The sequence below is a fragment of the Chiloscyllium plagiosum genome, unplaced genomic scaffold, assembly GCF_037043375.1.
Source record: "Chiloscyllium plagiosum isolate Xiang-an unplaced genomic scaffold, Cpla_swu_hap1 HiC_scaffold_5, whole genome shotgun sequence".
NCBI classification, from domain to species: domain Eukaryota; kingdom Metazoa; phylum Chordata; class Chondrichthyes; order Orectolobiformes; family Hemiscylliidae; genus Chiloscyllium; species Chiloscyllium plagiosum.
Genome location: NW_028270143.1, coordinates 97,766,165 through 97,793,844, shown reverse-complemented (window position 1 = coordinate 97,793,844; position 27,680 = coordinate 97,766,165). Strand labels below are relative to the sequence as shown.

The window sequence follows — 27,680 nt, the reverse complement described above, 5'->3', positions numbered from 1 at the left end:
TCAAAAAGATTTAAACACAGCCGAGTATTTGGAAACAGTTACTGTGCTGGGACATCGGGACAGTCTGAAATTGTTTTGCCATTGCAAGCAGTCATTAAATGGGCTGCTCTTGCATTTTGCTGAATGTTCCTCTTAAGCCGTCTCTTCAAATATAAATGTGGTGAGTGGAGTAGTTGTGCCCTGATAACTACATCTTGGAAGGTCCCTTTTACCTACTCAGAGACTGGGTAACTACGCAGCTTCATGAACCAACGCTGGCTGTGTATCAATGACACAATGATTTCTTAACATTCAGACAGGGAATTTGTTTTTGGGAAGGAAAGCTTTCAAAATATTGACTCTGAACTTATTTCTGTAATATCATTCACGTTATTCAAAAATTAGCAGCACAGTTCCAGCCTGCTTTAAAAGTCGAAAACAAATTCACTTGAGTAAAGTATTTGGAAAATAAATGCTGAACTATGCAATGGACGGCAATAATTAGCACATGAGATGTGCTGTCCATTAGTTGAGTCTGACTTTGCTTAGCAGTTGTTTGTGAATTTACACCCTTCCTTTGGGAGTGGAAGCACTGTAAATACACACTCACACTCACGTGTGTCCTACCCACACTCGCGCACGTCCTGCCCACACTCACTCCTCACCAGGGCAGTAACACAAGATGGAATAGGTCGAGAGCAAAGGTTAACCACGGCAATGTACAACATTACATTTCTTGTCCACAGTCCTGACGTTACTGTATTGAACAGATGATAACTGAGTCCATCTTTTTTTCAACATAAGACAGAAAGAGCTGCTAACAAAATAAAAAAGTCTCCTTATTAAATTTCAAAAAAATCCTAAATTAAACTGTATGGACACAAAGTTTCTGAAGAATTAAACTGAAAACCAAAAGCAGTCCACGTTTATATTTAGTGATTAGAATCATTTCTTGGCTTTTCTCCCTTTCGCTTTTAGCCCACTTGCTTTCTTCACCTTGGTCTTGACTTTGGCTTTTGCTGGTTTTGCCTTCTTGGGCTCTTTGGATGTGGGAGCCTTCTTCTTACGTGTCTTGGCTTTCTTTTTATCCACTTCTGCTTTCTTCGCCTTGGCTGCTGGCTTGTGGGCCGTTGATCCCTTGTGGCCAGTGAGGCTCTTCTTTGGTGCCTTGGCCATTTTCTTTACTGCCTTCTTCGGTTCCTCACTTTTAACTAACCGGAAAGAGCCCTAGGTGCCTAAGCCAGTGGTCTGCTTGACAACAATTTCTTGAGCGCCAGCTTGATCTGTATTTTGGCGTTCTCACCCATCTTGAACTCGTTGCAGATATACTTCTCGATGGCTTGGCGGGAGATACCAGAGCGGCTGTTCAGTGCTTGGATGGCAGTGATGATCATGTCCGTGTACTTGGGGTGGTCTATGCTCTTCTTGGCCGCCTTGGCACGCTTGGCCTTGGGGGGAGCCAGGGTGGAGTTCTCAGTTGTGGTTGGTAAGCCTGGAAGTTTCCTCCTTCAGTCCTTGGTGGGAACAGAAGGCAGCTGGCAGCCCCAGTCTATGTAAATCTGTGTATGTATATGTGTGTGCAGTCGCTGTGGTCCTGACACACTCAGCTCCTTCCTTGTGTGTAGCAGCCGCTTTAATGGTTAAGGATGATGTCGAGGCTCTATTAAATGATATTGGCACGAGGGACCAAAATGTATAGTTAGTCTGGGTAGAAATAAAAAAAGAGAAAAAAAACTTATTGGTAGCAGTAATTTACAGACTTCAAACAGTACTTCTGAAGTAGGGCACTGCGTAAACCAGGAGACAATGAGGGCATGTGAGGCGAGCACACTTGTAATTATGGGTGATTTGAGCATCCATGTGATTGGATTAATCAACTTGGCAAGGATAGCCTTAGAGAAAGGTTCATAAAGGAGTGTATGAGGATTTCATTGAGCCAACCAGAGAACTGGTTACTTATGTAATGAGGAAATATTGATAAATGGTTGCTATGAATTTGAAGTTATGTACTGTACCTTTAAGAGAGTGAGTGCTGTTTCGCACTGAAAACTGACCAGCACCTGTCATTTGACTGGCTAGCAGTCTCAGTGTGTACTGAAATATTGAAAACATTTGGTTGTGAAATAGATACCTGAGTTTTTGTTGCCTGTTTTGACAACAATTCAAATTTAATGAATCAGTTTAAATTATGGCCCAGGATACCAAAACATTAGTTGAGTTTAAATTATTGTTTTTGCCAACCTCGAACCAATGAGATGATCCAATGTGTTGGGCATAAAAAAGGCAGGTATTTTGGAAGTTAGAGAATAACTGGCATTGAGAGATACTGCCATTTAAAATGCACGCTATCAAAGGTACCTTTTTCCATATGAAACATATTTGCAGTAAATGACAACCCCAAGAGACCTTTAGCTGAAAAGAGGAGGACACCGATGACAATAGCTCCTGTATGGTTTTGAAATCAAGTTGTTGTAATTTTACTACAGATTTTTACTGGAACAGTATATTGTTTTTGAGTTGGAGGCAGGTAACAAACCTTTTAGTGAAAGGAGGCTTAGAGTTGTAAATTGTTGTTGTTTAATGTTCACTTTTAAAGTTAAAGAATAAATAGATTTTTTTTAAAATAGTGGAATTTGGGAGTTCTCTGTCACTCGTATTTTAACAGAATGCTTTACCACTGTGTTGTAACATGGTCCTAGCTAAGGATCCTCTTGGAAGGAGTGATCGCAACATGCCAAAGTTTCAAATTCAGACAGAAAGAAAGTTGCATATGAGAGTTTGAGTGTTGGGCGATGGTAATTATATAGGTTTCAGGAAGGAGTTGACCACAGTGGACTGGGCAGAAATATTCAAGGGCAGGACTGTTGAAAAATAGTGGCAAATATTTAGGGAGATACTAAATACCTTTCACAGAGCAAAGGTTATCAATGGGGTAGGTCGATTATAACGCGATTAGGCAAGACTAAGGAAGCTTCGAATGGGGTAGCAAAATGCAGGGGATGGGGGCAATCGAAATGTGGAGCTTGTTTAAGGAACAGATATTGTGTGTCCTTAGTAGATGTGTCCCTGTCAGGCAGGGAGGAAGTGATAAGGTAAGGGAACCGTGGTTTACTACAGAAATTGCATCTCTTGTTAAGCGGAAGAAGGAGACTTATGTGACTATGAGATGAGATAGTTCAGATGAGGTGATGGAGAGTTACAGAGTAGCAAGGAAGGATTTAAAGAGAGAGTTAAGAAGAGCAAGGAGGGGACATGAGCAGTCTTTAGCAAATAGAATAAAGGAGAACCCTAAATCTTTCTACAGGTATGTGAGGAATAAAAGGATGACAGGGTTGGAATAGAGCCAGAAGTGGGAAGTTGTGTGTGGATCCTGTGGAGATCGGAGAGGTGCGAAATGAATATTTCTCATCTGTTTTCACTCAGGAAGAGGAGAATATTGTAGAGGAGAAGAATGAGATATTAGACTAGCAAGGATCGAGGTTAGTAAGGAAGAGGTGTTATCAATTCTAGAAGGAATGAAAATAGGCAAGTCCCCTGGGCTGGATGGAATTTATCTGAGGATTCTCTGGGAAGCGAAGGAGGTGGTGCTGGAGCCTTTGGCTTTGATCTTTGTGTTGTCATTGTGTGCAGGTTTAGTACCAGAGGACTGGATGATTGCAAATTATGTGCCCTTGTTCAAGAAGGGCAGTGGAGATGACCCAGGTAATTATAGACCAGTGAGCCTTACTTCTGTTGTAGGAAAAGTTTTGGAAAGGATTGTGAGAGAGAGGATTTACAATCATCTTGCAAGCAATAATTTGAATGCAGATAGTCAACATCGTTTCGTCAAGGGCAGGTCATGTCTCACAAACCTCATTGAGTTTTTTGAGAAGGTGACCAATCGTGTGGATGAGGGTTGGACAGTTAAAGTGGTGTACATGGAATTCAGTAAGGCCTTTGATAAGGTTCCACATGGTAGGCTGTTGGTGAAAATGCAGAGGCATGGGATTGAGGGTGATTGAGCAGTTTGGATTAGAAACTGGTTTTCTGAAAGAAGGGAGTGAGTGATGGTTGATGGAGAATATTCAGCCTGGAGTCCAGTTACTAATGGTGTGCCACAAGGATCTGTTTTGGTACCACTGCTGTTTGTTATTTTTATAAATGATTTAGACACAGGCATAGGTGGATTGGTTAGTAAGTTTGCAGATGATACTAAAGTCAGTGGAGTAGTGGACAGTGTGGAAGAATATTGCAGGTTGCAGGGGGACTTGGATAAACTGCAGAATTGGGCCGAGAGGTGGTAAATGGAGTATAATGCAGCTAAATGTGAGGTGATTCACTTTGGGAAGAATAACAGGAAGGCAGAATACTGGGCCAATGGAAAGATTCTTGGTAGTGTGGATGTGCAGAGGGATATTGGAGTCCATGTACATAGATCCCTGAAAGCTGCCACCCAGGTTGATAGTGCTGTTCAGAAGGCATACGGTGTGTTAGGTTTTATTGGTAGAGGGATTGAGTTCCAGAGCTGTAATATCATGCTGCATCTATACAAAACGCCTAGTATGGCTGCAGTTGGAATATTGTGTACAGTTCTGGTCGTCCCATTACAGGAAGGATGTGGAAGCATTGGAAAAGTTGCAGAGGAGATTGACCAGGATGTTGCCTGTTCTGGAGGGAAGGTCTTATGAGGAAAGGCTGAGAGATTTGGGTCTGTTTTCATTGGAAAGGAGAAGGCTAAAAGGGGATTTGATAGAGACATACAAGATGATCAGAGGATTAGATAGGGTAGACAGTGAAGTCTTTTTCCTAGGATGATGACGTTAGCTTGTACGAGGGGACATAAACTACAAATTGAGGGGTGATAGATTTAAGACAGATGTCAGAGGCAGGTTCTTTACTCAGAGAGTGGTAAGGGTGTGGAATGCCCTGCCTGCTAATGTAGTTAACTCAGCCAAATTAGGGAGATTTAAACAATCCTTGGATCAGCACATGGATGATGATGAGATAAGTGTAGGGGTATGAGTTTAGATTAGTTCACAGGTCGGTGCAAGGGCCTGTTCTGCGCTGTATTGTTCTATGTTTTATGTTCTAAAGTATATTCCTGAGAGAAAGAGGAATCATAAAAATGTAAAAAAATTATCCATGGCTGAACAAGGAAGTCAAGGATAACATAAAGGCAAAAAACGTGGGCATATCACACTGCAAAATTTAGTGGCACTCTGAATGAATGGGAGAACTTTAAACATCAGGAAAGGGTTATTAAAAACAAAATCTCAAGAGCAAAGATGAACTATTAAAAGAAACTAGCAGAAGACATAAGCACTGATACTGAAAGCTTCCAAAACATAAAAAGAAGAGAATAGTGAAATTAAATGTTGGCCCTTTAAGGATGAAAATAGTGAGATAATAATGTGAATCTCGGAGGTGGTAGAGGCACTGAACCAATACTTTGTATTTGTTTTCACTGTGGAAGATCATAATTTCTTCCCAAAAATTGCAATTACTACAGAGGAACACTGTGAAATTATTATAACTAGGGACAAGGTATTAAGTAAACGGATGGGATTATAGGCAGATAAGTCCCTGGGGCCTGAAGGTGTGCACCCTAAGGTTTTAAAGGAAGTGGCAGCAGAGGTATGAGATTCATTAGTTATGATTTTCCAAAATTCCCTGGATTCTGAAAAAGTACCGGTGAATTGGAAACATGTGAATGTCTCCCTCTTAGGCAAAACGTGGGAAATTATGCACCAGTTAGTTTGACTTCTGTAGTGGAGACTTGCTGAGTCGATCCTAAAGAAGGAGATAACTGAACACCTATAAAAACAAAGCCCAATTCACCAGTGTTGGCATGGTTTCATGAAAAGCAAGTCATGCTTGATGAACTTGCTGGAGTTCTTTGAGGATATAACAAGTAAGATGGATAATGGAAATCCAATGGATGTGGAATATCTTGACTTCCAGAAGATATTTGACAAAGTGCCACATAAAAGACTGATCCAGAGGGTTAGATCCTAGGCGTTAAGGTAAAATATTGGCTTGGATAGAGGATTGTCTAACTGACAGAAAGCAGAGAGTAGGGATAAATGGGTCCTTCTCTTGGATGGCGAACTGTAACTAGTGAGGTACTGCATGGTTCAGTTCTTGGACATAAACAATTTACAATCTTTCTAAATGATTGCAAGCAGGGACAGAGTGTAATGTAGCAGAATTCACGAATGATGCTAAAATAGTTGGGAGAGCAGCTGTGATGAGGAGAAAGAGTTTACAGATTGATATTGTTAGGCTCGGAGGATGGGCCAGAGTCTGGCAGATGGAGTTTAATGTAGATAAGTGCAAGGTTATCCATTTGTGCCAGAAAACTAAAAGGGTATGTTATTATTTAAATAGAAAGCAGATTCAAAGTGCATCAGTGCAGGGGATCTGTGTGTCCTTGTGCATAAATTGAAATAAGTGGCTGTGCAGGTGCAACAGATAATAAGAAAGGCAAATTTAATCCTGACATTAATTGCAAAAGGACTGCATTGTAAAAGTAAAGAAATGTTACAATTATATAAAGCATTGGTGAGAAAGTGAGGTCTGCAGATGCTGGAGATCAAAGTTGAAACTTTATTGCTGGAACAGCACAGCAGGTCAGGCAGCATCCAGGGAACAGGAGATTCGACGTTTCGGGCACAGGCCCTTCTTCAGGAATGAATTCCTGAAGAAGGGCCTGTGCCCGAAACGTCGAATCTCCTGTTCCCTGGATGCTGCCTGACCTGCTGTGCTGTTCCAGCAATAAAGTTTCAACTATAAAGCATTGGTGAGATTACACTGGAATATTGTGTCCAGTTTGGCTTTCCTTCCTTGAGGAAGGATACGATAGCAGTGGAGACTGTTCAGTGGAGGTTCACCAGATTGATTCCAGGGATGGAAGGGCTGTCATATGAGGAATGGTTGATTTGCTTGGGCTTGTACACTCTGGAGTTCAGAAGAATAAGGGGGGGGGGATTTGATTGAGGTACATAAAATGCTAAAGAGGATTGAAAAGATGGATATTGAAGAAATGCACCCTGCTGTGGGACTGTCTCGAACAAGAGGACATAAATATTGAATGAGAGAAGTTAGGTTCAAAGCAAGATGAGAAACTTCTTCTCTCAGGTTTGTGAATCTGTGGAGGCAAAATCAATCAACAGATTCAAGAAAGAAATAAATATGTTTCTGATGAGAACAGATAAAAGGCTATGGGGAGCAGGCAGGAAAGTGGAATTGGGGCTAGAATAAGATCAGCCCTGACCATGTTAAATGGTGAAGTGGGCTCAAAGGTTTTAATTGCCTACTCCTCCTAATTCCAATGATCTTAATGCTATCTGTTTGCACACGGTCCATATCCTTCTATTCCATGCCTGTTCATGTGTCTGTACACCAGCCTCTTAAATATTGCTCTTGTATCTGCTTTTATCACATGCTTAGAGCATTCCAGGCATCTCCACCCTCTGTATTAAAAAACACTTGCCTTGCACATCTTCTTTAAACCTTTTCCCTCTCACATAAACCTATCCACCATATGTATACTTCTCACTGTTTGTTTTATTTCCTGCTATCAAGTAGTCCCTCAGCCTTCAACACCCAACAAAAACAATCTACATTTGTCCAACATCTCCTTACAGATCATACACCCCAATCCAGGCAATGTCCTGCATCCTCTACAAAGCTTCCACATCATTCCTACAGTTGATGACCAGAAGGGCTCCAAATGTGGCCTAACTAAAGTTTTATATAGTTGCAACATAACTTGTCAACTTTTATACTCAGTGTCCAGACTGATGAAAGCAAGCACGCTGTATGCCTTTTTTAAACCACCTTATGTTGTCATTTTCAGGGAACTATGTGCTTGCATTCCAAAATGTCTCAGCATATCAATGCTCCGAAGGGTCCTGCCATTTACATCTACTTTTCTCTTGGATTTGACTTCCCAAAATGCATCACTTCACACTTGCCTGAATGAAACTCCATTTGCCATTTCTTTGCTCAACTTTCCAACTAATCTATATCCTACTACATCCTTTGACAACCACTATCCTCAACTCCACCAATTTTCATGTCATCTGCAAACTTAATTATTAGACCACAGATATTTTCATCAAAATCCTTTTAATATTTTACAATCAACAGAGGTCCCAACACTGGTCCTTGTGGAACTTGCTGATGACAGACTTCGAGTCAGAAAAACATTTAGCCTCTACCTTGTATAAACAAGTCAATTTTGTATCCAACATACCAACTCATCATGGATCCCATGTGACTTAATTTTCTGGATCAGCCGACACTGAGGGACCTTTTCAAATGCTTTAATAAAGTCCATGTAGACACTTCCCAACCTTCATCAATCATCTTTGTTATTTTCTCAAAAGCCTTAATTAAATTTGTCAGGGAAGACTCCCCATCAGAAAGCTTTGCTGACTGTAACCCTAATAAGTCCATTCTATCTCCCCGATTCTTCCCAACATGCATGTAAAATGCCTTTGGAATTCTCCTTAATCCTCATCCTTATTGCCACGGGCATTTTGTGGCCTCTTATAGTGCTCCTTCCTCCTTGTTCAAGTTCTTTCCTGCTTTCTTCATATTTCGTAAGGGCCTTGTTTGACCTCAGTTTCCTGAACCTGACATGTGCTTCTTTTTTGCTTTTTGACTAACTTTTCAATATATCATGTCATCCAGGATTATTGAATCTTGCCATCCTTATATTTCATTGTCACAGGAATGTGCTGGTCCTGAACTCAGATCAACTGGTGTTTAAAAGATTCACGTGTCAGATGTGGATTTACCTTCAAACAGCTGGCCCCAACCTCATTTCTCCAGTTTCTGCCCAATTCTGTTATAATTAGTCTTCCCCCAATTTAGCTCTTTCACCTGACTACCATTCTTATCCATGTCTATAACTAATTTAAATTTTTTGAGTTATGATCACTGTTCCCAGAATGCTCTCCCACTGAAACTTCAATCACCTGGCCAGTCTCAGTCCCCACTGCAAATTCTGGTACAGCACTTTCCTGATTCGGGCTATCTTCATATTCTTTCAAGAAACCTGCCAGGATGGACCTCTCAAATTCTGGGACTTGGGGAAGGGGTGTCGGATATGCGATAGGTGGAAAGAGGTCAAGGGGAGGGTGATAGGTCAGACTGGGGTGGGGGCGGAGAGGTCAGGAAGAAGATTGCAGGTTAGGAAGGCGGTGCTGAGTTCGATGGATTTGACTGAGACAAGGTGGGGGGAGGGGAAATGAGGAAACTGGTGAAATCCGAGTTCATCCCTTGTGGTTGGAGGGTTCCTAGGCGGAAGATGAGGCGCTCTTCCTCCAACCGTCGTGTTGTTGTGGTCTGGCGATGGAGGAGTCCAAAAACCTGCATATCCTTGGTAGGGTGGGAGGGGGAGTTGAAGTGTTGAGCCACAGGGTGGTTGGGTTGGTTGGTCCAGGTTTCCCAGAGGTGTTCCTCCCACTCCCACTCCACCAAGGATATGCAGGTCTTTGGACTCCTCCATCGCCAGACCACAACAACACAACAGTTGGAGGAAGAGCGCCTCATCTTCGACCTAGGAACCCTCCAACCACAAGGGATGAACTCTGATTTCGCCAGTTTCCTCATTTCCCCTCCCCCCACCTTGTCTCAGTCAAATCCATCGATCTCAGCACCGCCTTCCTAACCTGCAATCTTCTTCCTGACCTCTCCGCCCCACCCCACCCCAGTCTGACCTATCACCCTCCCCTTGACCTCTTTCCACCTATCGCATTTCCGACGCCCCTCCCCCAAGTCCCTCCTCCCTACCTTTTATCTTAGCCTGCTGGACAAACTTTCCTCATTCCTGAAGAAGGGCTTATGCCCAAAACGTCGATTCTCTTGTTCCCTGGATGCTGCCTGACCTGCGCTTTTCCAGCAACACAATTTCAGCTCTGATCTCCAGCATCTGCAGACCTCACTTTCTCCTCACAAATTCTGCCCCATCTAAGCCCCTGGCATTAAAGGAGTTCCAGTTTTTATTTGCTCCCACAACCCTATTGTTTTTTTTAATTTCTTCATGGGCAGCTTACATTGCCATTCCTCTATCTGTTGCTGGCTAGTGGGACACCTATAGTATAACCCCATCATAGTGATTGCACCTTCCAGAGTTCTACCCATATGGCCTTGCAGACTGAGCCCTCCAAGGTCTCCTCTCTCACTGCAGCTCTGATATTCTGCTTAATCTGTATTGCAACTATGCCACCCCTCTTACAACTCTCTCTATCATGCCTAAAACATGTAAACCCATTAAGCTGCCAGTACTGTCCTTCTCTCAACCAAGTTTATGTCATCTGCTTTCTTGGTTTCTGACCACCTTTATGAGGTGTCTTCGAACCCTTGCAAGGTTTAATTTAAGGTTACAGAATCTAACATTGCACTCAAGGAAGTAGGGCCAACAGTGCAGTTCAATAAATAATAATTCCAACTTGCCCAGTATTAGGTGAAATCCGCTGATGTTGATCCCATTTGGACTTTCTCAAATTTTTAAGCGTTTCAAACTTTTCCAATGTATGGTTGTAACTAATCTTGGCAATAGCAATTTAATTATGTAAGTGGGAACTTAGTTCATTTGAAATCTAAATGTTGTTGGCTTGTGACTCAATGAGTATAGTTTTTCAAAGGATGTTTGTTCATAGAATATTTTTGCAGAAGAGGATTAGTTTTTATTCATGAAAATTTCTCCATTATTTCCCTGCAATAACATTTCAGAGGCAGAAATAGCATATGGCCTAAAGTTGATACATGTTTTTCAAGCAAAATATGAGGAACGCGTTGCAGACTGTGGTGCTGGAAAAGTACAGCTGGTCAGGCAGCATCCGGGGAGCAAGAGAATTGACGTTTCAGGCATAAACCTGAAACGTCGATGCTTCTGCTGCTCGGATGCTGCGTGACCAGCTGTGCTTTTCCAGCACCACACTCTTCAACTCTGATCTCCAGTATCTGCAGTCCTCACTTTCTCCAAGATATGAGGAACCATATACAGTGCAAATTGGGTTGTTAAGTTTGCAAGGACGCTGGGAAGACAGGAAAAACTCCAGCTTCTGCACTGAGTTCTTAATTCTGCTGGAATAGTAAAAAGATCTGTTTACCTCAGCTATTTCCAATCAAATCATGGTATGAATAATGCTTCTTATTCCAGTCTTATGAATTGGCTTCCATTGCTGAATAGCTGACAAAGCTACTTTGAAGTGTGTGAAGACAATTGCATGGTGACTAGCATTCACGTATTACTCTCAAATAAAAGCACTGAGGGAGAAATGGCATAGAGAAATTGCAAAGTGTTTAACTTCACTGATTCCTGACAGAGCAACAGGCGCAGGTTTCATTTAATAACTGTTAATTGAAGACTGTTAAGTGCTTTGAGACAGAACATAATTTTTAGTTTATTGTTGAAACTTGGTGAGTACATTACTGTGCATGTACACCTCATTATTTTCACATTTTGTTGTTATGGCTCGCTACAGCTTCAGACCCCAAATACCATGACAGACATCTGAAATTCCGAATGAATTTTAATCCCTTTCCATTCTGAAAACCTCAAATATTAATAAGGTCCTGCTGTGAACATCAAGAAAGATTCACATCCTGTGATTGAATGTCACTGCTCCAATCTTTCTTTGTTTCTCATTTGTTCCTGGGATGTGGCATTGCTGGCTGGGCGGGCACCTCTTGCCTATCACTAGTCACCCTTGAGAAGATGGTGGTGAGTTCCTTGTTGACCTGCTGCAGTCCATGTTCTGTAGGCAGGCTCAAAATGCCCTCAGCGAGGCAATCCCAGGATTTTGACCCAGTGAAAGTGAAGGAACGGCAATATATTTCAAAGTCAGGCTGGTGAGTGGCTTGGAGGGAAACTTGAAGGTGGTGGTATTCCCATTTATCTGCTGCCTCTGTCCTTCCAGATGGAAATGGTTGTGAGTTTAGAAGGTGCAGTCTAAAGATCTTTGGCAATTTCTGCTGTGCATATTGTAGACAGTGCCACTACCGAGCGTCAGTGGTGGAGGGAGTGGATGCTTGTGGACGTGGCACCAGTCAAACAAAGTGCTTTGTCCTGGATGGTGTCAAGCTTCTTGAGTGTCAGTGGAGCTGCACTCATCCAGGTAAGTGGGGTGTATTCCCTCACACTCCTGACTTGTGCCTTGTGGATGGTGGACAGGCTTTGAGGAGTCTGGTGGTGAGTTATTTGCTGCAGTATTCCTAGCCTCTGACCCCTGTTGCAGCCACTGTGTTTGTGTGGTGAGTCCAATTGAGTTTATGTTCAGTGGTAATCCCAGGATGTTGATAATGGGGGAATTGCATGGTGATAACAATGTGGAATATCAAGAGGTGGTAATTGCCTACTGCTTGTCAGCTCAAGCCTGGATATTGTTCAGAGCTTATTGCATTTTGACTTGGACTACTTCAGTATCTGAGGAGTTGGGTATGGTGTTGAACATTGCACAATCATGGTTAACCATCCCCTCTTCTGCCTTTATGGTGGAGGAAAGGTCATTGATGAAGCGGCTAAAGATGGTTGGGCCTAGGACGCAATCCTAAGCAGCTACTTTGGAGATGTCCTGGAGCTGAGGTAACTGACCTCCAGCACATGGCCATCTTCCTATGTGCTAGGTAATACTCCTACCAGTGGAGAGTTTACATTTTAGATTCCCGTTGATTCCAATTTTGTTAGAGCTCCTTGATGCCCCGCTTGATCAACTATGGCCTTGATGTCAAGGTCTGTCATTCTCTCACTTCACTTCACTTCACTTGAATTGATCTAGATTTGAACCAAGGCTGTAATGAGGTCAGGACCTGAGTGGCCCTGGCGAAACTCAGACTGGGCGTCGCTGAGCGCTGCTTGATCACACTGTTGATGACCCTTTCCCTTATGTTACTGATTGAGAGTAGACTGATGATGTGGTAATTGGCCGGTTTGAAATTGCCCTTTAGTTTGTGTACAGTTCAGATGTGAGTGATATTCCACATTGTCGGGTAGATACCAGTGTTATAACTGTACTGGAACAGCTTGGCTCGGAGAGTGGCAAGTTCTGGAGCACAAGTCTTGAGTACTATTTCTGAAATGTTGTCAGAGCCAGTAGCCTTTGTCATATTCAGTGCATCCAACTGTTTCTTGCTATCGCGTAAAGTGAATCAATTTGTCTGAAGTCTGGCATCTATGATGCTGGGAACCTTTGGAGGAGGCTGAGTTGGATCATCCACTTGGTATTTCTGACTGAAGAGTTTTGTGAATGTTTCAGCCTTATCTTTTGCACTGATGTGTTCAGCTCCTGCATCATTAAGGAGGGGATATTTGTGGCGTTTCCTCCTGCAGTAAGTCGTTTGATTGTCCGTCACCGTTCATGACTGGATGTGTCAGACCTTGAGAGCGTCTATCAGATCCACTGGTTGTGGGATCACTTTGCCCTGTCGGTGTCTTGCAGCTTATGCTGCTTAGACCCTGTCGCACGAGGTCCTGTTCTGTAGCATTACTAAGTTGTGACTACATTTTTACATATGCCTGATGCTGTTCCCAGTATACCCTTATGCTGTCTTCTTTGAACTGGGGTTGATGGTAATGGTTGAGTGGGTTATGTTGGACCATAAGGTTGGAGATTGTGTTTGAGTACGATTCTGCTGTAGTTTTGATTTGGATATTCTTTACCCCACACTTTAGATTTCTTAATCCCAGGAATGGTAGCAAAATCTCTAAATTTGCAGATGATAAGTTGTCGAGAATTGTTAATTGTGAGGATGATGCTGAGTAACTTCAGAGGAGTGTTGACAAGTGGCCATGTTGGCAGAGACCTGGCAACGAATGTTAATGCAGAGAAATCTGAGGAATTTTAGTTGAAGAAATGTGGAGAGACAGCTCAGGCTAAATTGTTGAGGGGTTATAGAAGCAGCAAAACTTCAGGGTTCAAATGTTAAGAAGGCTTGTAGGATCCTTGGATTTATAAATAGAGGCTTCTAGTATAAAAGCGAAGACGTAATGATACACCTCTGCAAATCATTAGTCTGATCACATTTGGAGTATTGTATTCTTTTCTGGGCACCTTATTTCAGAAAGAATGTTAAAGCGTTGGAGAGAGTTCAAAGGAGATTTACTAGAATGGTATCAGGTATGAGGGATTTTAGATGGAAGGAAAAATTGGGCTTATACTCCATGGAACAAAGAAAACCAAGATGTGACCTCACTGAAATGTTCACAATTATGACCAAATTTGTCAGGATATTATTTTTCCACTAGTAATATTTTCCAGATTGTCAGCAAAAAAGCTAGAGTGAGATGAGGAGAAACGTCTTTGCTCGGAGAGTAGTTCGGCTTTGGAATATGCTGCCTGGGAGAGTGGTAGAGGGGGATTCCATCCGAGGTTCAAAAGAGAGCTGGATTTGTATTTGAAAGTGATAAATGTAGATGGCTACTGAGATCGGGCTGGAGAGTGGGACTAACTGTTAGCTCTCTCGGGAACTGGACAGAATGATGGGTCGAATGTCCTCCTTCTCTACTGTAAAATTCAATGATTCTATAAGTTAGGTAGCAGATAGTAACATGATAAAAATGATCTGTGTATTTCATTGCAATGTTTTCAGATGGAAATTGACACTCTAACTGTAAAGAAATGTTGAGACATCCAAACACTAGGTCGAAGAAAAAAGGAGAGAAAGTGACAGCAAGATGTATAGAATGAGTGAGGTTAAACATGGGCAAGGAAACCTCTTGCTGATTACTATGTACTGTCCTCCTCCAGCTGATGAATCAGAACTCCTCCATGTTAAACAACACTTAGGAGGATACATTGAGGGGTGGCAAGTGTGCAAAATTATCTGAGTGGGAGATTTCCATGTCCATCACTAACAGTGGCTCGGCAGCAGCACTTCTGATCGAGCTGGTCGGGTCCTGAAGGATATAACTGCTGGACTGAATCTGCCGAGGGTGGAGATGGAACCAAGCAAGAGGGGAAAGCATGCTTTACTTCATCTTCACCAATCTGCTAGCTGCAGATGCATCTGTCTGTGACAGTATTGGTAACTTTGACTACCACCCAGTCATTGTGGAACAAAGCCCTGCCTTCATGTTCAGAATGCTGTCTGACTTCAAACAGATCTAGCAACTCAAGACTGGGCATCTGTGAGATGCTGTGAGCCATCAACACCAAAAGAATTGAAATCTAGCACAATCTGCATCCTTGGTATATCCTTCACTCAACCATGATCATCAACCCTGATTCAAAAAGTGCAGGAGGGCATGCCAGGAACAGCACCAAGCATACATAAAAATGAGGTGTTAACCTGGTGAAGCTGCCAAACAGGGCAACTTGCATGCCAAACAGACATTTACACCATCATTAATCTGTGCTATCTCCATTTGTATATATAATTCCATTTGAAAGCTGTACCTTAGTCATAGTGTCTCACTGTAGCTCTGCCTTAGCTAAAACCCTCATCCAAGCCATTTATGATCTCAACCCTTGACGCCAATATTAGGCATCTGGCCTGTTTCAGTAATTTACTCTCAACATGTATAAAATCATCCAAAATACTGTAGATTGAGTCTTATGTTGTACTAAATTCCATTCATCCCTCTGCTAACAGAGCTACTCTGGCTCCTGCACAAAGGCCCAAAGATCTTTTTTCATCTGAGCTAACTTTTGATTGTCCGGAGCTACATTTTACTTTTCAGGAGTTTCTTTTTCATTTTTACTCACTCCTTTATTTGTCGGTGCAGTTGCATTCTCATCTGTATTTACTCTGTTTCCTTCTTCATTCAAATAGGTAGGACAACTTTTCTGTGTGTGCCTAGGCATATGTACTTTTAACGTGGGATGGGTGAATTCCTTTTCATGGTATGAAAGTGACTTTATGAATATGCTCATAATTTATTATAAATGAATTTATCCATTTCCAACATTAGAATACAAACCTCTTAGCACAAGGTAAAGTATGTGGAGTGTTTTCATCTCACATCTGCAGCATCTTTTAAGAATTAAATTCAAGCAGTTAGCAGTCTCTAGCATTTCATTTTCATCTGCCAAGTTCAAGTTTCTTTTCCCTCAGTATTTCTGTTTGAAGTGAGTGCTGCAGAACAAGATACAGACTTACAAGGGTCCACCTGTGCACCAAGGGGAATATGTGCGATTTGGTGCTGCAGCACCAGTCTAACCATCAGATAGCAAGTGGCACTGAGCCCAAACGCAGAACCTCAACCCTCCCATGAACCAGTGTTTCTCCTAGTGTTCTCCGTTTAATCCTTCACCTTCAAACCGGTATCCTGCCAACTCATCAAGCTCTGTCACTGTGGAAAACTGAAACATCAGCCAAAAAGCCTGTCCCATCTGCATGGGCAGCAGCCAGGTCATGCTGACACAAGGCTGAATGTTGGTTTCTCCAGGCCTTGTTTTATCTTGGTTTCTGGGTTTCTCCCTTATTGTCACTTTCAGCTTCTTCTCCTTGCCTGTGATTGCCAGTGGTACAGATGGAAGTCTTCTGACTGGTGGCAACTGGACTGTTGGAATAACAACACCAGCTCCTGCAGTCAGAGGTTCTTTGCTCCTGACTCTGTTTTTCCTTAAATAAAAGATCCTGGATCTTGAAGTGAGACAGGAACAAGACTGGGAGGGAACCTGCAATTGGAGGAGTTGAAGCATCAAGCATGGGAGGGCCAAAATTTGTGACTGGAGGAGGTACTGCTTCTCACTGATTCTATCTTCCATGCACTGCTTCCACATTTACTGCACCACAATCTCCATTAATTAATGTAAGTAGACTTGTAGACCAACGATCTAGACTAATGCCCTTGTGGGTGTGTGTTCAGATTCCATCTTCACAAATTGTGGAATTTACTTTCAACTAATTAATAAAAATGTAGTGTTGAAATCTAGTCACGTTAATGGTGCCTTAAAACTGTCATCAAATGCTGTAAGCACCCATCTAGTTTCCTTATTCCTGATAGCAGACTCCTTTTTGTCTTTGTCTGGTTTGACCAATATGTCACTCCAGATTGGCTGTGCTGTGGTGGAATCTTAACTGTCTTCTGAAGTGACCGAACACACCACTCACTTCAAGGTCAGTGAGAGATGGCAACAAATGTTGGCCATGTCAGTGACACTCCTATCCCATGAAAGTTTTTTTTTAACAGTAAGGATTGTGCATCATTTTTCTTCTCAGTGGCAATATGCTTTGAAGCATTCAAACCTGATTTGACTATATAGAGACCACATAATGCTATTTGTGCAGAGGTATCCTTTCTGTCTCTTTCATTCCTTACTTTTTTGTGGACTTTTTTGAGCCTTTTGAGGGAGAAGTTATTCATTGCTTTCTGGTAGTTTGAATCCTGCCATTAGCAACCAATCCTTACATTTTAAAAGTCTTCGTCTTAATTTAATATCCTAGCATTATCACTCCTTACCTCCCTAGTCTCTTCCAGCTCCAAAACGCTTTGAGATGCCTATTGTGCTCACATTTTGAAACCTTGAGTATCCCTGAATTTATATCTTCCACTATTATTGGCCTTGCCTTCAACTGCCAAGACTCTAAGTGACAAAAAAGTATTTCTTCAGCAGCTTTATTTCTCCACATCTTTCTTATTCTTCGTGCTGCTCTTTAAAACTTACCCCTTGACTATGTTTTGGTCTTTTGAGGGTTTGAATGGTAGAAGCTGAATAGGCTGGGGCTTTTTTTCCCTGGAACTTTGGAGACTTGAGGTGGTGACCTTATTGTGATGGTGCGTGTTTGGAGCAAACTGCCAGAGGAGGTAGTGGAGGTGGGTGCAGTTACAACATTTAGAAGACAGCTGGATAGTATATGAATAGGAAGGGTTTAGAGGGATATGGACCAGATACTGGGAAATGGGACGAGGTCAGGTTGGGATGTCTGATCGGCGTGGATGAGCTGGACAGAAGAGTCTGTTTCCGTGCTGTTTGACTGTGTCTTGGTGAGATAGTTTGTTTTATATTACCTCGTGAAGTGGATTGGCACAACTTATTAAAGACATATGGAAGATGTTGTTGAGACAGAATAAGGAGGATATTGGTAAAGCACATTTAACTATTTTGAGATGAGTTGGAAATGAACCAAAAAAAAAGAAAATAGCTCAGGCAGCCACAGACCAATTAAAGTTACCTTTTCTCCAAGTAACATAGTAAAATCATTAAACAAATGTAAACAAATGTTTCATAATGTAAGTTTGATAAACGATACTCAGCATGGAGGAAAGCAGAAAGGATTATGGATAAAATTTAATGCGAAGTTTTCATATTAGATACGTTTTTTTTTTAAATGGATGCTCTGTTTGAATTGTTGATGAATGTGAAAAAGATGTCGGTGCTCCCTTTGACTTTGCATTAATTGGCCTGGAAGAAAAGTATCTGAGAGAAAATGGTGGAAAACTGAACTTGGAGCACTTTTGATTTTTTAATACAGTTCTTTACTCAGGTTCTTCTTAGTTGGAGCATTTAAGAGAATTTGGAAAGACATGCCCTTAAGGTATTTTTGTTGTAAAATAATCTGAGCATTGTACCTCATATACTTGGCATAAGTGTTTTTAAATTGCTCTTCAAATTAAGTTACTCATTAGAGATTGAACTGTTTACAGATGTTGATGAATTTCTGTCTGAATTTAGTCAATGTTCTGCTGTATCTAGCATAAACAGTTGTCTCATCTTTTTCAAATTCTTTATGCATGTGAAGTCGGTCATAAGTAGGAATGTGTAATCAATATCTCCACAAAGGAGGTACACAAGACCTCACACATGTCAAGCGTAATTGCAGCTGATGGACCATTTGTTTTGCTAGCCCATTTGTGAGTATCATTAGATCAGGCGGTGTCAGCTATTTTCTTAATAGCATTACGCATTTACAGCTTCTGAAACAAATAAATGCAACCCCAGTAGTCAAGATTTTGCCTCTACAGTAGACCGAACAATGTTGTCAACACAGTAGTTTGACTTTCATTGACCTGTTATGCAACTACCCAAGCTATTGTGCAAGGCAGGAACTTCCAAATCTCCCAAGCATTTGTTGACAAGTGACTGAGTGGTGTAGAAGCAGTTGTCAGCAATGTTTGTGGAAATTTGACTGGCATTGTGAATAATTTCAGAAAATATTTGTGCAATTCCCAAACAAAGATTATAAATGAGTGGATTATATGCATCTTCATAGCAAATGCATTTAATTGTACTTACTCTTTAGGTGACATTTTTTGCATAATTTTATTGAACAACAACTTTGTGTGTAGCTTGTTTGTCAGTCGGTACATTTAACATAAATCTCGTGGTTCCCAGAAATTTGAAGAAATAATGCTTTTAGACAAATGTGCTGGAGGTTTATTCAATGTATTTTTTGGAACAGACTATGTACTGTGAACTGAGACATTGTGGCTTGGTACCGGACAGTTGTTGATGTGTCAGTCTGTATGTGTGTGTATGTGTATATTTTATATATATATATATATATATGCATAACTATATAGTTTCTAATTCCTTACAAATAATATAACTTTCTCCATTTGGGTATTTTGACTCCATGATGTGTTGTCACTGAAGCAAATATTTCTCAAGACATTTCAGTCAGTGTGCAAGGAAGACCCTGAAATTGACCTTTTTTATTTTAATTTTCAATCCCACTCCCACACAAGCCTCGCTGTTTGGGATTCCTGTGCTCTTCAAATGAAGTTCAGTGGCAGTTTGGCAAATAGTAACTCATCTTTGATTCAAAATCAGACCTAGCATTAAATTCAACAACTTCAGATTGTAACCACTGTTTTTATTTTATATTTCTGTTTTCCAGCAGCTGTTGGTAATAAATGTATTATTGTCACTTTCAGTTCATCTGGACCCATGATGTATTGCCCGTTTTTAATCCTATTACTGTTTTGATTCACAGTCATCCCTTTTTGTTGCTCAGTCTCTCCTGCCTTCCATCATGTTTAAGACCTTTACTTTTATTCTTTCTTTGTCTTTCCCCCATCACTAATTATGTACTTGCTTAAAATCTGTTAGATCTATTAACTTATCCAACTTCTGATGAAAGGCTATGTACCCAAATTGTTAATACTGTTTCACTTGCCACAGATGCTGCCCATGAGCTGAAATTTTCGAGTGTATTCTGTTTCTATTTCGAGCTTTTAGGATTGACAGTATTTTCCTTTAATTTTCTGGTTTTTTTTTCAGTTTGTTCTTATATAATCCCATAATCTTTTGGCATTTGGAAGAAATTTAATAAAATGTTAGACATGTAAGTCATGAAAATGTAATTTATTCAAGCCACAGTGCACATTTGGTTTGTTTGACAGTCATATACAAAGAAAGACTGCTTTTCATGAACACAGGATATCCTAAAGTGCTTCATAGTCAATGAAGCACTTTTTATAATGCAGGCATAAGCTGTGTAGTTAAACATAGCAGCTAGTTTCCAAACAGCAAGTTCTAACAAACAAAGATATAATTAATTGTCAGATGTGACACTGTCAGTGGATCGATGTTGAGATGTCTTAGCCTGCAACTCCCTTGGTAGAGTGCGTGACAATGACAACCATAAATTGCTGACAGATGTTCAAGATTGTGCCAATCATAGTATATTTCTAACCTGAGCTAATGGTGAGGAAGAGAATTGCAGGTGGAGGGTGTAGCCTTTGCAGCGGGGGTAAAAGTCTTCTCAGTGTATAACTGGGGGAACTTGTGACTCCTGCAGCTGGTGAGACTGATTCACTGGAGACCTTCCAGGGGTTGATGAGCTTCACTTAATGCATGTGGAACGTGACCAGTGTCTTTGCTAGTATGTCTTTGGGGAGGTATGTAGATGTGGAACGGTCATTGAGGTGCATCTGTGTGACTGGGTAAGTCACATACAACCAAACTTAACACAGTCTCTCTCAACTTGACAATGCAGGTGGGTGGTGGGGCATGAATATTGTGGTCATCCATGTCACAGGCTGTAGTGAACTCTGGATGAGGGGAGGTAATATGCAAAGATCGCACTCACAGCAGAATCCATTTGATATTGGTTAAGATTGTTTTAGTTTAATGATACACAAATGCCTTAATGGAAGCCAGGAATGGATTCTGAGCCAACTTTGAGTGGCAGTAACATGTTTGAGAAACTTGGGAAGGTTGGAGATAGTGTGGCACTTTTTGAGCATTGTATGGCTGTGGAGGATAGGCATTTTTGACAAATAGACAATGTTGACTTTTAAAGGGAATTGCATAATACCTGGGGAGAAACAGCCTCTTGCAATATCAGTCTGCTTAATAACAAGAAGGGAAATTGACTAGGCAGCAATTTGTAGGAATCCAGTCAAGAGGGCAAGGAGTGGATCATGGACAGGATACTTTTGAATGGGACTGACGATTTGGGTAAGAAGCTGGATAAGTGCAGATTTTGGGCGAGAATAGGGAGCAACGTTACTTGGGGAGGTACTGCTCAAAGGTAAGGGTGATTGGGGATGGAAGGTAGTTGTAGCAGGGACATATGAATGAATTTTCTCCATCTAAAGAGACAGAGAATTGTATTGATCTCCTCACACTTGTTGGAGGTCATTGTGTAAGAAGCAAACAGAAGAGTTTCAACCAGACAGTTTGTATTTCTGATTTGTTCTGAAGTAGTGAGTGGCTTTGACAGAGGAGGCCAGCATTTTGTTGTGGCTCAGATTGTTCTGAAAATAGAGAGCTTCATCAGTTGTGCATCTGACACAGATCTGCATCCCATGGTGAAAGGGTCTCTTGGGTCATGCCAAATGGAAACTTTCCGAAAGGGCCAAGCATCATTACCCTTGAATCATGTTCCCATCAGACTTCATGTTATATACTGTACAGATAATTATGAATGACAAGGGCCTTTTCATGAGATGAGTCTAAAAGAGATTTTGAAAGAACTCTGCAAACTGCATTGGCCCTACACCACATGGTTGACCTGATTATGAAGTGAAGGATTTTTATGGTGGAGATCTGGTCCAGGGATGTTGATGAGAGGGTTGTTGGGTATTCCTGGTGGGGATGAAGAAATTATCAGTGCTTTTGTGGGCCCTTTGGAGAATATCCGGAGATGCACCGAACGTTGCTGCATACCGACTGAAAAGTAAAGTTGAAGTTGTAAGGAGGAAAGAAGGAAACTAGTGAATGAATTGAAGTGTTGTTTGAGAGTTTGAAGTGCCTTAAGAGCAACTAGTGAAAATTGCTTTGATTAGCCCACATGAAGGAGACCATTTGAAAGAAATGTGTCCGAGACCGTGTCTAGAGGATTGGAAAAAGGATGGAGATAGTCAGAAATAATAGGGTTGGATTTTGAGTGATAGCTGAAATATGGCTCAAATAGAAACTGGCAATTCTGGTTGCATAGGTATGGCATCTGGAACCTGACCAGTGTCTTTGGGTAGTGTGCCTTTGGGGAGGTATTTAGGTGTGGAAGAAAAACTAAGCCATTGAGGTGAATTTCGGTGACTGGGTAGGTCACCTACAACCAAACGTAACACAGTCTCTAGTCTGGGTGCTGGAAAAGCATAGCAGGTCAGGCAGCATCCAAAGAGCAGGAGAATCGACACTTTGGGCAAAAGCCCTTCATCAGGAAGGGCTTGAAATGTTGATTCTCCTGTTCCTCAAGTGCTGCCGGACCTGCTGTGTTTTTCCAGCACCACGCTCTCGCCTCTGATCTCCAGCATTTGCAGTTCTCGCTTTCACCTTAACACAGTCTCTATCAACTTGACAATTCTGGTTGCATAGGTTAGGTGCATTCCTTATGTAAACAGAAAACAGGGAGAAAATGGTATCAGAGAGCTCAGAGTTGAAATTAGGAGACCCTGTGGTAGAACAAAATTAGCTTGTAGGCAATGTGATCAGTTTGGATCCAAATTTGAATACTGTATGGGTGGAAACTGAATCCAGTGACCAATTAGAGTCATGGAGTCATACAGATGTACTTGATGTGTAATGAATCGGGACAGGCAAATGGTGTCTTAAGGAAGCATGCAGAGTCTACTGGGAGTCAAGATATGGTGAATGATAAATCTGCAGAATCGGGGAATAATCCAGTGATAGGTACAGGAAGAATTTTGAACAAAGAGTGGAGGCAGCAGCAAGAGCAAATTCATAGCAAGTAAAAGAGCTGTCATTCAAAGTTGGCACAGAATAGGATCAGAAACAACAGGAGCAGATCCGCAAGCTCGACATCAGAGTTAAACTTCTTAGCAGAGGAATAGAAAAGAGAAGATTCAGGGAGCTGTCTAAACTAGGAGCAATCTAGCAGAGAATGTAGTTTGTTTTTTTAAAAAGAAGTGACAGTAAAAAATAATTGAAACCATGGGGATTTCTTTCTTGTACTAGGTCCTAAATTTGCACTGTGTAAATGTTCAACCGTGGGTAAAAATATTTTGAAATGGAATCTGAGCAAACTAAAAGAATCCACCTGCTTTTTGAATTTGTTTTCATAAATAAACTACATTTTTAAAAGCTGTTTTCTATTCATGAGTGCAGAAGAGATACCGCAGGCCAGCAAATTGAACTCCTTGCTCATTGCCAATCTTTTATTCCCAAGCAGTCAGTATAACTGAGTAGTTCCCTGTAGCATCACAATACAAATAACATGACATTTGTAGGGCAGGTATGACAAGGCACCAAGTCTGCATTTTCCTCTCAGCTACCTGTGATCTCCTGTTTTGAAAAAAAAGTTGTGTGCTCATTCCAGTAAAAGAAAGGTAAAAAGAATTTTGTTAAATTGAAAAAAGTGCTATATTTTTCCCCCTGTGGCCTCATTTTTAATTCTGTATCATCACATGTTGAAGCACATTTATCATGAAACATTCAGATGGCATTAGTTCATAAAATTCCTGTGGATGAACCTTTAAAATTGACAGTTTTTTTTTTCAGATGAAGACAGTCCCTTTGTGAAGTGATTTAGTCAATTTGGGCTGTGCCCATTCAGGATGGAACTTTTTTGTCATAGTGACAGACACTTCTGAGTATTACGCATGTAAGGAATCTGAGCATGGGGCCGTTGACAAATGGAATGATGTCGACTGAATATTTGTAAATCTTCTACTTCAAAAAAAATGCAAAGTCTTTCGTATGGACTGCTTATAGGGGCAGCTATTTGTATTCTAAAGGTATGCAATTAAAGTGCACTGAACAAAGATAAATGTGTATAAACAAAACAAATTGCAGTTTGATTGTGATATATGGAGTCACCTCTTGATCTGTCAAATTCTGAAGAGTTTACTCTGTAGAATCTGTGTCAAGGTTCATGATTATAATTAGTTGGCATTTAACTAATAGTTCACCATATTAGCCCACTGATTTATTTTTAGCACTTTTGGAAGCTGTCAAGTGATACTGTCAGTATTTGAAAAAAAGACTGCAGCAATGTAGCTGTTCAAGGATCGGAGACTTTGATTAGGTAGTGTGTAGCATATTGCCTCAGGCTGATTGTGTACACTTTTTATAGGAAGGGACAATTCAGTAGCTCCTGCAGTGTAACAGTGCAATTTCAGATTGAATAGAATGCACTCTTCAGAGTTGCTGTAAATACTCCATTCTATTTTAAATGTGTCATTTTTCGCACTCCTCGGAATAAGAAGTCATTTTTAAAGAATGAAGATGGCTTTCAGCTGGGCATTATCACTTCGGAAGTTGGGTTGGCAGAGGAAGAGGGTAATGGTGATGGAGAGTAAAAGGTTCTTTTATAGTAGGCGAACTTGGTTCATTACGGTGGGTCAAAGGGCAGAAATGAATCAATCAGCTTCTAAAATATTCTACACAATGTCAATTTGATGGAAATGGGGGTTAGTGGGTAAGATCAGGAAGATATATGGTAATTTCAGAAGTGGCAGCCAATGTTTTCTTTATCTTATTGTTGTTCTGTATCAGCAGTAGTGACGTACATACAGTAGGAGAAAGTGAGGACTGCAGATGCATACATTATGTTGGTACATAAATATGCCATGACCCTGAATGACAAACTATGTTTTGGATCAATTGCCACTCTCCGAACAAGACAAGTTACCAAACAAAACTTCAAGTAAGGTTAGTTTAGACCGCTGTATGGTGTTTCTTAGTACTTGATTGCAGAATGTCTGCACCAGGTTGCTTTGGGGTGAAGGAGTAGTTGAAAATGGAGGCAGGCCTGATAGAGGTTGAATGGTGATTTTCTTCTGTTGTCTCATGTTCCAAACATGAAACGATAAAGATCTAGAGATGCTACATTGCTTAAGCATCCTTAAAATAATCCAACCCGTCGCTCAAATGGCAACATTTCAGGGTTGCCCACATTTCCTTTTTTCCCCAGACTTCCCGCCTCAGGCAACTGACTGTGTGGAGTTTGCCCGTTCTCCCCGTGTCTGCGTGGGTTTCCTCCGGGTGCTCCAGTTTCCTCCCACAGTCCAAAGATGTGCAGGTCAGGTGAATTCGCCATGCTAAATTGCCCGTAGTGTTAGGTAAGGGGTAAATGTAGGGGTATGGGTGGATTACGCTTCGGTGGATCGGTGTGGACTTGTTGGGCCGAAGGGCTTGTTTCCACACTGTAATGTAATCTAATCTAAACTTCAAAGATGTGATGCCTTTTTATTTTGGAGAAAGTTTATCTGAATGGTTAAGTGCTACAAACATTTTTGCCTGAGCGTATTACAACCTGAATAAGTCAGCTTTCTATTTTTGTTAGAAGGAAAAACACATTGTTGGAGAATCACATTTGGTGCGCATATTCTCTTTGTTTTAGGCTTCGTGAACTCATCCTCTTCTCTTTCAAACAATTAAAGGAGTCAATGTTGCATTGTGTTTGTGATTGTTATTAACATAAATGTAAGCTATCTTTCATTTGAATCAGAGTTGATTTTGTTGCACCTTTCACGTCCTCCTAATTGGTTTAGATTAGATTCCCTACAGTGTGGAAACAGGACCTTCAGCCCAACAAGCCCACACCGACCCTCCGAAGAGTAACCCACCCAGACCCATCTCCTTCTGACTACTGCACCTAACACTATGGACAATTTAGCATGGCCAATTCACCTGACCTGCACATCTTTGAATTGTGGGAGGAAACCAGAGCATCCAGAGGAAACCCACGCAGACACTGGGAGAATGTGCAGACTCCACACACAGTTGTCCAAGGCTGGAATCGAACCTGGAACCCTGGTGGGATTTTCATACATTGCTTCCACTGTTCGTGCTCGGCCTCCAGTTGGGCTGTTGGAAATGGTCATCGCCATCTTCTCTATGGCAATTAGGAATTGGCAAAAATGCTGGCCAACCAGCAGTGCCCACATTGCATGAACAATTTTATGTAAACAGAAATGATTTGCAGATGTTTCTTCTCCCATTTGGGCAGTCTTGGGTAAGAGATTCCCATTAGTTGCTGTGGAAGTTGCAATTATGCATTGATCTTGCATTATCTTAATTCATTTGTGGGATATGGACCTTGCTGGCTGGACCAGCATTTATTCTAATTTCCCAGAGGGCAGGTGAATAACCGTATTACTCTGCAGTTTGGAGTTGCACGTAGGCCAGACCAGGTAAGGATGGCAGATTTCCTTTCCAAAAGGTCATTCGTAATCCAGATGAAATTTCACAACAATTGGCAGTGGTTTCATTATTGCATTAGACCAGTTGTTGAAGTCCAGATTTTTAAAATTCCATTTCAGTTTCACCATCTGCCATGATGAGATTTGAACCCATGATCCAGAATACTAACATGGGGTTCTGGGCTACTGGTCTGGTAACATTACCACTATGCCACCACCTGTACCATTGTTATATAGGCAGATGAAGAAGCCAATTTTCACATTGTAAGGTCCACACACAGTCATGACATACATTATAATCCTGGCGATGATATTACTGGACAAGTTTGATCCTAAGCTAAAACATGGCTTGATAGACCATAAGTTTTAATTTTACAATTTGGTAATTGTGGTGGTCAGTCACTAAAAATAGTCACAAAAAGGCCGCTAATTTTAATAAAAGAATATAATGTTTTTATCTCCTTTTACGATAAACTTGGTCATTTAGAACCATCTTGACGCCAAGAACAGCTACGTAAGAATCCTACTCATTGACTACAGTTCAGCCTTCAACATATCCCCTTGAGACTGATTAGTAAACTTAGTGATCTCAGACTAAGCCCCACTCTCTGCAACTGGATCCTCAGTTTCCTGACCCACAGGCCACAATCAGTGAAGATTGGGGACAATATTTCATTCTCACTAACACTCAACACTGGAGCCCCCCAGGAATGTATACTCAGCTTCCTACTGTACTCGCTGTATACCCATGACTGCTTTGCCACATACCAGACTAATGCCATTTACAAGTTCACTGATGACACCACCATAGTTGGTTGAATCTCAGATGGCGATGAAACAGACTACAGACGGGAGGTGGAAGACCTGGAAAAATGATGCACTGAGAACAACCTAGCTCTTAATGCCAGCAAAACCAAGGAACTCATTATTGACTTTCGATGGAACGTTACTCATGCCCCCCTACACATTAACAGCACTGAGGTAGAACGAGTGGAGAGTATCAAGCTCCTGGGAGTTGTCATCCACAACAAGCTTTCTTGGACTTTTCATGTGGACGCACTGGCTACAAAGGCCCAACAACCTCTTCTTCCTCAGGCAGCTGAGGAAATTCGGCATGACGGCGAATACCTTGCCAATTTTAATAGATGCGCCATTGAGTGCATTCTGTTTGGATGTATCCCTATCTAGTACGGCAACTGTAACATTCAAGATC

At 41.3% G+C, this 27,680-nt stretch overlaps 1 protein-coding gene and 1 pseudogene across 5 annotated transcripts in view; one reads left to right on the top strand and one right to left on the bottom strand.

The window, feature by feature from the left end:
• The window catches only part of pard3aa (par-3 family cell polarity regulator alpha, a), an 858,224-nt gene that overhangs the window by 364,497 nt on the left and 466,047 nt on the right, over positions 1-27,680 (top strand). The window lies entirely within an intron of this gene.
• On the bottom strand, positions 925-26,155 carry LOC148149994 (uncharacterized; annotated as a pseudogene).